Below are 12,088 nucleotides of genomic sequence, written 5' to 3' on the forward strand. Positions count from 1 at the left end.
CCTATTAAAAGCTCACTAAAAAACAATTTCCTCTTTCCTCATATGTATATTATATAACTCAAATTGCATGTTATTAGTCCAATCAAATATTTTATTATCAATTAACAGCATACTAAAAAGTAAAGACATTACTTTGACAACAGAGGTCCATCTAGTCAAAGCTATGTTTTTTCCAGTAATCGCACAGAGATGTGAGAGTTGAACTATAAAGAAAGCTGAGCATGAAAGAACTGAAGCTTTTGAACTGTGCTGTTGGAGAATACTCTTGAGAGTCCCTTGGATAGCAAGAGATCCAGTCAGTCCATCCTAAAGGAAACTGGTCCTGAATATTCATTGGAAGGACTGAGGCTGAAGCTGAAACTCTAATACTTTGGTCACCTGATAGCTGTGTTTCTGCAAGGCCAATTGTGATCTACTGTTGCTGAAATTAATTTTGTTATTTTTGAGAATATATTTGGACACATATAAATGAATTTCATTCTTAATAACTGAATTTGAATATGGGAAGTAAACTGTGAATTAAAATCTTACGATATCTATTTTCACTTGTCCTATAAGGGTTTCATCAATTTGTAATGTTGTTTTTGCTGCTCTTACATCAATTTACCATTTTCTTTGGATTATATTCTCAGAAGATGCTTTGAAAATTCCCAATACTATCTATCTACATCTGTCCTTGTAAATAATGTGACTAGTTGCATATTTTAGCATATACTTTAGAATCTACAAAATCACCGAAATGATATTTAGTAGGAAAATTCTTGCACAAATTTAGACAGTAGATATTGGCTTTATTATATCAAGTTGATACTATTCTCCTGAAGGCTACCTTTACTTGTTTCAAAGATAAAATTATCTGAGATGTGGATGAAAAAATGGATGAATAGAATATAAAAAAATGCATCAAACTAGTAAAATTAACAAAAATAGCAAGCTCACAGAGATATAGGGAACAAACCAGTGTTTACCATTGGGGAGAGGAAAGTAAGGAGTGGTAATATAGAGATGGGAGATTAAGAGGTACCAATTCTTATGTATAAAATAAGCTATAAAAATGTATTGTACAAAACAGAGAATATAGATAATATTTTATAATAACTATAAACAGACTATAACCATTAAAATTATGAATCACTATATTGTATACATGTAACATACAATATTATATATGAACTGTACTGAAGTTAAAATTTTTAAATAAAATAAAATGCAAGGTTAACATCAAAAAATATGCATTTGACAATGTTAAACTTTTCCAGAGCCATATAATCATAGAAAAGAGTAAAAGTTAAGAAATCTACCCTCTACCTTTCTCTTTTTTCAAAAAATGGCTTACCTGTAAGAAACATTTTTCTTAGAAGTAAACATCCCTAAGAAAACATCCCTGTTTATCTCTCCATATAAAACAAAATCCCTTTCTATCTAGTATTTGAGATGCTTGCAGATCATTTTTCCTTTCACTCCTTTATTTTTCTTATAATAATGCTTTTTAATTTCATTGTTCATATTTAATAAATAAATTTATTAAAAATAATAATAATGCTTTTTAAACTAAAATCTCCTTAGTAAGTCCTGATTTGTTTTTGTTTGATACATTAAAGACTATTAACATACATGGGGAATAAATCTGGGTTTGTTTCCCATCTCATCAGTAACCCTGAGGTTCTCCTTACTCCCCAAACATCTGTACACCCATCTCAGGTAATATGGTTTCTCAGTATTAGTTATAAATATCTCAGTTTCTGATATCTGGGCTCAATTCTTTGTCCACTAGGCTATGTTTTTAGCTTCTGACTACATCTAAGAACCAAAGAATATCAATTTTAAAAGCTTTATCTGTTTAGTTATTAATATGCTTAATCTAAGTAGATAGGTCAATTTTATATGAAATTCAAGCAGTTCAGTAATGTGATCCAGCTTAAAAACCTTCCCCTGCTGCCTAATTTAGTATTTGAAGTAAAATGAGCTTGAGTGTCTCAAAATCTGAGTTTCAAACCTCTTACTTTAATTTGTGTCATCTTAGGGTATGTCCGTTAATTTTTTGATCCTTAATCACCTTATCTGTACATGATGATGGGCTTCCCAGGTGTTTCAGTCATAAACAACCTGCCTGCCAATGCAGGAGACACAAGAGAAGTGGATTCGATATCTGGGTCTGGAAGATCTCCTGGAGTAGGAAATGGCAACCCACTCCAGTGTTCTTGCCCAGAGAATCCCATAGACAGAGAAGCCTAGTGGGCTACACTCCATAGGTTCACAGAGGTGGACATGACTGAAGCAATTTAGCATACACAAACTATTAAGGGAATGATGCTGGGAAAGATAGAGGACAAGAGAAGTGAGTGACAGAGAATTAGATGGATGAATGGCATCACCAACTCAATGGACAGGAATTTGAGCAAACACTGGGAGATAATGAAAGACAGGGTGTGCTATAGTCCATGGGGTCACAAAGAGTCAGATACGACTTAGCGACCAAACAACTACTCGTTTAAATACTCTTCCTCAAAAATTTCATAACTGAAATGATTTCACTTGAGAAGTCTTTAAAATTTTAAAAAAAATTCTCAGTATTGCACATCTTTTTCTAGAAAGCTGAACTGCAGTGAACACTTCTCAGTTAATTTAATGAGTGTGCATGCATAAATATCTACATGAAGATGTTAAAACTTACTCTGTGTCCCTTAGATGATCTGATAAGTATTTAACAAGGTGGTATATAAAATGTTCTATAATTTATAAATCACTATAGCGATGAAATGAGTTATTAATTACTTTATTCCCAGTGACTTACAAAGATAGCTGCTTCTTGTTAGGGCATTTTCTCTCAGTGGTTTCTTTTGCAAGCGTATTATAGTGTTCTCTTTATTTCTTCATGTTTATTTCTATCTTATTTTGAACTTTTAGCTAGCTAGTAAATTACAGGCTTATTTATGGAGGAGTCTTTCATTTGGAAGTGGCAGATCAAAGATTCTCTGGTAAGGACTTATTCCTCTTGGGCCTTGGCAAAATAAACCTATCATTCAAAAAAAGAAAAAAAAAAAAGAAAGAAACATTAAATCAATAAAACTTGAGAGAGTCTAGGAAGGAGTAAAAGCCAGACGATTGGGAATAAGAATGTGCCAGAAGCCATTAGCTTTCTCCAAATATAACATGGGCAGTGATATTGGTGCCAAACTACTATTCTGGCTCATGTATTTGTGTGAAAGCCGTGTTTATGTTGCTTCAAAGCAAAAGAATTTAGATCTGTTGTGATTCCTCTTTCTATATTTTCCCCTTCCATTGTAATCTTGAATATCATAGATGCCAGATAAAATATCCCTCTATTGGTGAAAATCTTTGAGAGATATTTAATTCTAAGTTGTTAAGCTATTGGGTATTAGGGTATATTTTGATGCCACAGTATAGGCTATTCAACACCATTCAATATCACAGTAATCCAAGTCTATTCCTTGACCAGTAATGCTGAAGAAGCTGAAGTTGAACAGTTCTATGAGGACCTACAAGACCTTTAAGAACTAATACCAAAAAAAGCTGTCCTTTCCATTATAGGGGACTGGAATGCAAAAGTAGGAAGTCAAGAAATACCTGAACTAATAAGCAAATTAGGTCTTGGAGTACAGGATGAAGCAGGGCAAAGGCTAATAGAGTTTTGCCAAGAGAACACACTGGTCATAGAAAACACCCTCTTCCAACAATATAAGAGACAACTCTACACATGAACATCACCAGATGGTCAATACCAAAAACAGATTAATTACATTCTTTTCAGCCAAAGATGGAGAAGCTCTATACAGTAGGCAAAAACAAGACCAGGAGCTGATTGTGGCTCATATCATGAACTGCTTATTGGCGAATTCAGACTTAAATTCAAGAAGGTATGGAAAACCACTAGACCATTCTGGTATGACCCAAATCAAATCTCTTATGATTATACAGTGGAAGTGAGGAATAGATTCAAGGGATTAGATCTGATAGGGTGTCTGAAGAACTATGGATGCAGGTTCATGACCATTGTACAGGAGGCAGGGAGCAAAACTATCCCCCCAAAAAAGAAATGCAAAATGGCAAGATAGTTGTCTGAGGAGGCCATACAAATAGCTAGGAAAAAAAGAGAAGCAAAAGGAAAGGGAGAAAAGGAAAAATATACCTATTTGAAAGCAAAGTTCCAAAGAATAGTAAGGAGAGATAAGAAAGCCTTCCTCAGTGATCAATGCAAAGAAATAGAGGACAATAATAGAATGGAAAAGACTAGAGATCACTTCAAGAAAATTAGAGATACCAAGGGAACATTTCATGCAAAGATGGGCACAATAAAAGACAGAAATGGTATGGACCTGACAGAAGCAGAAGATATTAAGAAGAGGTGGCAAGAATAAACAGAAGTATACAAAAAATATCTTCACAGCCCAGATAACCACAATGGTGTGATCACTCATCTAGAACCAGATATTCTGGAATAAGAAATCAAGTGGGCCTTAAGAAGCATCACAACCAACAAAGCTAGTGGAGGTAATGGAATTCCAGTTGAGCTATTTCAAATCCTGAAAGATGATGCTGTGAAAATGCTGTATTCAGAAAATGCCAGAAAATTTGGAAAACTTAGCAGTGGCCACAGGACTGGAAAAGGTCGGTTTTCATCCAATCCCAAAGAAAGGCAATACCAAAGAATACTCAAACTACCACACAATTGCACTCATCTCACACACTAGTAAAGTAGTGCCTAAATTCTCCAACCCAGGCTTCAACAGTATGTGAACCACAAAATTCCAGATGTTCAAACTAGATTTAGAAAAGGCAGAGGAACCAGAGATTAAATTACCAGCACCCACTGGACCATCAAAAAAGCAAAAGAGTTCCAGAAAAAATCTACTTTTGATTTATTAACTATCCCAAAGCCTTTGAATGTGTGAATCACAATAAATTGTGAAAAATTTTTGAAGAAATGGGAATACCAGACCACCTGACCTGCCTCTTGAGAAATGTGTATGCAGGTCAGGAAGCAACAGTTAGAAGTGGACATGAAACAACAGACTGATTCCAAATCTGGAGAGGAGTACATCAAGGCTGTATATTGTAACCCTGCATATAAGTTATATGCAGAGTACATCATGAGAAACACTGGGCTGGAGGAAACGCAAGCTGGAATCAAGATTTCAGGGAGAAATATGAATAACCTCAGATATGCAGATGATACCACCTTTATGGCAGAAAGTGAAGAACTAAAGAGCCTCTTGATGATAGTGAAAGAGGAGAGTGAAAATGTTGGCTTAAAACTCAACATTCAGAAAAATAAGATCATGGCATCTGGACCCATCACTTTGTGACAAATAGATGGGGAAACAGTGACAGACTTTATCTTTTGAGGCTCCAAAATCACTGTGGATGGAGACTGCAGTTATGAAATTAAAAGACGCTTGTTCCTTGGAAGAAAAGTTATGACCAACATAGACAGCATATTAAAAAGCAGAGACATGACTTAGCCAACAAACGACCATCTAGTCAAAGCTATGGTTTTCCCTGTAGACACGTATAGATGTGAGAGTCAAACTATACAGAAAGCTGAGCGCTGTAAAACTGATGCTTTTGAACTGTGTTGGAAAAGACTCTTGAGAGTCCCTTGGACAACAAGGAAATTTCAACCAGTCAATCTGAAAGGAAATCAGCCCTGAATATTCATTGGAAGGACTGATGCTGAAGCTGAAATTCTAATACTTCGGCCACCTGATGCAAAGAATTGACTCATTTGAAAAGACCCTGATGCTTGGAATGATTGAAGGCAGGAGGAGAAGGGGACAACAGAGGATGAGATGGTTGGATGGCATCACCAACCCAGTGGACATGGGTTTGAGTAAACTTTGGGAGTTTTGATAGACAGGGAGTCCTGGCTTGCTGCAGTCTATGTAGTCGTTAAGAGTCAGACATGATTGGCAACTGCTGAACTGAACTGAGCCTAATTTGTAAAAAGGATGCATTAGTGTGTGGATATTTTAAATTGAAATATCATATAATAATAAATGTTTTATTATCATTAAAGCTTAATAGGAAAATGGCCTTGAAGTGCTGGAATCATGTAGACACGTATCAAATTGTAGCTGGGATTATGAAGATATTGCTATCGATACTGACGATGATGAAGAGTCTTTCACTTAGATATCCAAATCTGGCCAAAAAGCGATGCAGAAACAAATGTAAGAAAACTGAGAGCCCAGCATAAGAGCATGCATATACAGTCAACTCATATTTGATAACTAAGCCAAGAATACTCAATGGAGAATGGATAGTCGTTTTATAAACTCTGTTGGGAAAAATGGATATCCACATGCAAAAGAATGAAACTGGATTTCTACATCACTCATAAAAATAAACTCAGATTGGATTAAACACTCAAATGCAACACCTGAAGTAACGAAACTCCTCGAAGACCAATGAGGGAAAAGTTCCTTAACATTGATTTTGCAACATATTGTTGCATTTAATACCAAAAATACAATCAACAAAAGCAAAACTAAACAAGTGGGACTACATCAGACTAAAGATCTTATGCATAGAAAAAAATTATGATAACTAAACAATATGTGGAATGGGAGTTAAAAAAAATGCAATTTATATATCTGATAGAGGTAGCAGTCAAAATATTTTTTAAAAAAGTCAAAATATGTAAAAAAAAAAAAGCAAACATACAACTCAATTCAAGGTAAGTCAACTCAGTTTTAAAATGAATCTAAATAGCTATTTTTCCAAAATAGCTATACAATGGCCAGTGGGTAAATGAAAATGTGCAACATTACTCATCATTAAGAAATTCAAGGGAAAACCACAATCAGGTACCATGTCACATCTGCTAGAATGACTTGTATTCAAATAACAAGTAAAACAAATGTTAATGAGGATGTGGAGAAAAGGGAAGCCTTGTGAACCTTGGATGGAATGCAAATTGGTACCACTATGGAAAAAAAATATGGAAGCTTTCTGAAAAAATTAAAAGTAGAACTCTAATATGATCCGACAATCCCACTTCTGGATATTTATCCAAATAAAATAAAATCACTATCTGGAAGAGATTTCTGCATTAGAGCATTATCTCCTATAAACCAAGACACTTAGGAAACAATCTAAGTGTCTGTCAAGGGATGACTATGTAAAGTAATGTGATACTGCCTATAATAAAATATTATTCAATCATTAAATAAAATGAGAAAATCTTGCCATTTATGAAACAAGGTTGAACTTGGAGGACATTATGCTAAGTGAAGTAAATCAGACAGAGTAAGACAAATGCTCTATGACAGCACTTATACATAGAATATAAATAAAACCAAACAAAACACAATACTTATAAAGACAGAATAGATTGGAGGTTGTCAAGAGTGAGGGAACAGAAGAATAGGGGAAATAGATGAAAGAGATTAAAGTGTACAAACTTACAGTTATCACATGAATGAGTTCTGGGAGTCATTCATTAGATTAGATTAGTAATCTTTCATTAGAGCTTGGTGATTATAGTTAGTAATACTGTACTGTATACTCGATAGTTGCTAAGAGAGATAATCTTAAAAATGTTCTCACACACACACACACACACACAAATAAAAAGAAACAAAAACCCAAGGTAACCTCGTGAGAAGATGGATGTGTTGATTTTCCTTTTTGTGGTAATCACGTCACAATATAGCATATATGAAATCATCTTGTTATACATCTTAAATTTATACAATTTTATATGTAAATTATAACTCAGTAAAGCTGGGGGGGGATAAAAATTCCTGACTTACAAAATCTATGGCCGCAATAAAATAATTTCTCTATTGAGTTTGGAGGTGATTATTCAATAACAGTAACCAGAACATCTTGATATTGTGCAAAATTTTGTTGAAGATGGTGAACAATCTTTCTCCTTTTTCACCATATAAGTATATACAAGTGTTAGCTGCTCAGTCATATCTGACTCTATGCAACCACATGGACTGTAACCTGCTAGGCTCCTCTGTCTATGGAATTCTTCAGGCAAGAATACTAGAGTGGGTGGCTATTCCCTTCCCCGGGGTATCTTCTTAACCCAGGGATCAAACCCATATCTGCTGCATTGCAGGAGGATTCTTTACCATCTGAGCAATTAGGTGTGTGAGTCACTCAGTCATGTCTGACTCTTCGAGACCCCATGGACCATAGCCCACTAGGCTCCTCTGCCCATGTGATTCTCCAGGCAAGTATACTAGAGTGGGTTGCCATTCCCTTCTCCAGGAGATCTTCCCAACCCTGGGATCAAACGGAGGTCTCCTGCACTGCATGCATATACTTTACCATCTGACTTACAGGGAAGCCCTCACCACAGTTAGTGTCTTTTAGTAAAAGTTAGAATGGGTTTATACAAGACTAAACGGCAACCCATTCCAGTATTATTGCCTGGAAAATCCCATGGACAGAGGAGCCTGGTGGGCTACATACAATCCAAGGGGTCACAAAGAGTCAGAAAGGACTGAGCTGACTTCACTTTCACTTTCCCTTATTTTTTCTATAGGTTCTCTGGACGATATTTTGAGATGTGAATTTGGGGGATTTGAATATGCAGACACATAAGATTAAAAAAAAAAACTAAGAGATTTTCCTATTAACAGGAAAAATAAGTCCCATAATTGAAGTCTGACAGCTCATTTATCTTAGAATCACAACTTCCCACCTGCTTTCCTTTGTCTTTTGAAAATCCTTGCACTGCAGTTCCTTTGGTTATGTTCTGAGAGGCATATATGCCACGTACTTTTGAAGTAGATATTAATAACACATTCTGTGTACTCAGCCTCTACCCTAATCATTGCTGGTGCACTAGTTCTGTGTAACCAAAATGCTGAATTGATTGTGTCTATAAATCCAAGTCCAGATTTAAAATTTTTCCTTAGCAATAGAAATAGCTAGAGCAGGTTGTTCCTTGGTGAGAAGGGAACTTCTGTGAGGTTTGAAAAGACACGCTTTGACTGAGGGTCACTTCCATTACATCCTCCCATAGACAAATATCTCCCATAGACGAATACCATCTTTGAATAGTTTTTTTATTTCAACACACACATGGCACTAGGATATTTATTTCAGACTTGGGAGATTAGAATTCTACAAGTAATTTTGACTTTGGGAAAAAAAAATGTCTTTACCATCGAGTCATTTTTGCTAAATGAGAATTTGATTAAGATTTGAACTGTGGTGTTGGAGAAGACTCTTGAGAGTCCCTTGGACTGCAAGGAGATCCAACCAGTCCATTCTGAAGGAGATCAGCCCTGGGATTTCTTTGGAAGGAATGATGCTAAAGCTGAAACTCCAGTACTTTGGCCACCTCATGCGAAGAGTTGACTCATTGGAAAAGACTCTGATGCTGGGAGGGATTGGGGGCAAGAGGAGAAGGGGAGGACAGAGGATGAGATGGCTGGATGGTGTCACTGACTCGATGGACATGAGTCTGAGTGAACTCCAGGAGTTGGTGATGGACAGGGAGGCCTGGCATGCTGCAATTCATGGGTCGCAAAGAGTTGGACACCACTGAGCGACTGAACTGAACTGAACTGAGTGTTAGTTGCTCAGTCGTGTTCGATTCTTTGTAACCCCGTGGACTATAGCCTGCCAGGCTATTCTGTCCATGGGATTCTCCAAGCCAGAATACTGGAGTGGATCCCACTTCCTTCTTCAGGGTATCTTCCTGACCCAGGGATCGAATCCATTTCTCTTGCATCTCCTGCAATGGTGGGCAGATTCTTTACCACTGATCCACCTGGGAAGCCCCTGATTGGTTAGCAGTAGAAATCCTTTTCTACATATATTTTTATAAAGTGAAACTGTTCTTCTTGGAACTCTCTGATTCTCTTCCCTTCACATGTGAAGTACCAGGGTAAAACACTGTATTCACTGGCATTTCAAATCCTATATTTCTAAATAGCAATCTTAACAAGAACTGATTTGTGATCATCTTTAATATATTTATTTTTATGACGCACAAACACTCATACACCCACGTCTTTAAAGTGTTTATTTTTTTCTTTTAGAATTCAATGCGGTACTTATTTTTTGTTGAGGTGAAATTCACATAAAATAAAGTTAAGGGTATTTAAGTAAACAATTTGGCAGCATTTAGTACATTCACAATTTTGTACAAATACCAGCTGAAGTTAATTTCAAAACATTTTCATCCTACTTATTATTTTTACATAAATAGTTTCCTGTTCAAGAAATAATACATTTTTAGAAAGCAAAAAGATGAGTCGAGATGAAAATTAATATAAAATCAGCTCTAGTACTATATAGAATTCTAAGATTAAATTTTTGGAGCAGACATGTATGTAAACACACAAGCACACTCATTTAACTTCATGGATTATCTTTTTTGCAGTGTAATATAGCCAGAAGCAAAACTGACAACATAGCAGTGTTATATGCTAAAATCCAAATAATATTTTAGAGACAGGAATATTTACAATCTATAGAAATATATACTATTTTCAATAAGCAGGGACAACCTTTAAAAGGCAAGGAAAACACCTGTGTGCTCTTATTGGTGTTAATAAAATATAACATCACTCAAACACTATAGTTTTATATACAGGCTCAATATGAATTTCCAAATATTTTATAAATGAACTAATATGAATGTATTGCCTTGAAAAAATGCTCTGCTTGGACTCTACCTAAGGACAAGTATTTCCTATATTTAACAATATGATGACACAAGCATGGATGTGTACCACAGAAATTTTCACAGGAAAATATACAGAACTCTGAAGGAATGCCTGGGTGTGAACAAAGTTACAGTCAAATGAAAGAATGAAGGAAAAAAAGTTATTTGCTTTGCTTTGTTCTTGTTTGTTTGTCTCTATAAATATGATGATCCAAGACAACACGTTTACGAATTTCTGGATCATTCCATACTTTTGCTTCTTCTACCTTCTCTGGTCAAAGTATTGATTCAGAAGTTGTGTATTATGAGGTTGCATGTCTATTCTGATTCTCCTATTTCTCTGTTCAACAGGGCTGCCCATAGGAAATCATGTGAGCAAAAGATTCTTCTAGTGCTGTTTCTGGGTGAAGAAGAGTCAATCAATATCTTGTCAAAATGGCTCTCCCATGGCAAATGGACATTAGACGTTTGCCCATCATGAAAGGGGCTTCCCTTGTGGCTCAGCAGGTAAAGAATCTGCCTGCAATGCGGGAGACCTGAGTTCAGTCCATGGGTTGGGAAGATCCCCTGGAGAAAGGAAAGGTTACCCACTCCAGTATTCTGGCCTGAAGAATTTCATGTACTGTATAGCCCATGGGGTCACAAAGACTCAGATATGACTGAGCAACTTTCACTTTCATGAAAGAGGGAGTTTCAGACCGAGCATCACTACAATTATGTATTATAACCTTTTCCCACTTATCAATATTCTGTGACTGCTTCCTCATGACATCAAATATTCTTCTATGTAATAATTTTAATGATGAAATCCTTTTCTACTTTATGTTTGTTACCATAATTTATTTAATGTTACTGAGAAATTCTAACTAGCATTTCATGGGAAATAAAAGTGCCACCTTCATAGACAGTATGGGATGGCAGGAAAAACTACTTTGAATTCTCATAAATTTAAGACAGTATAAGGGCTTGGCCTTATTGCTTGAGTATCCCAGTTTTCTTTTATTATGTTCTACATGATAATTTTCAGCTGAAGAGGATTTCCCCCTACAGGACCTCTGGTGATGTCTGCAAATAGTTTTAATCATCGTGTTCGGGGAAAGTGAAGGAGAGGGCTACTGGTACCTAGTGCATAGAAGACAGGGATATGGCTAAACATCCCAAAATACACAGTACAGTGCTCCCTCCCTCCACACCCTCAGCAAAATATTATCTGGCCCTGAGTGTGAAAATGCTGAAACTGGGAAAACCAGCTCTGCAAGAACTGCGAAGAGGGAGGCTACTATTTCAGACAGCTGATTGACCATGTCCGGCTTCCCTCATAGCTGTCAGTAAAGAATCAGAGCTTCCCTCCTGGCTCAACTGGTAAAGAGTTCGACTGCCATGCGGGAGACCTGGGTTTGATGCCTAGATCGGGAAGATACCCTGGCAAAG

This window comes from Ovis canadensis, chromosome 3 (genome assembly GCF_042477335.2).
Source record: "Ovis canadensis isolate MfBH-ARS-UI-01 breed Bighorn chromosome 3, ARS-UI_OviCan_v2, whole genome shotgun sequence".
In the NCBI taxonomy this organism is placed as follows: domain Eukaryota; kingdom Metazoa; phylum Chordata; class Mammalia; order Artiodactyla; family Bovidae; genus Ovis; species Ovis canadensis.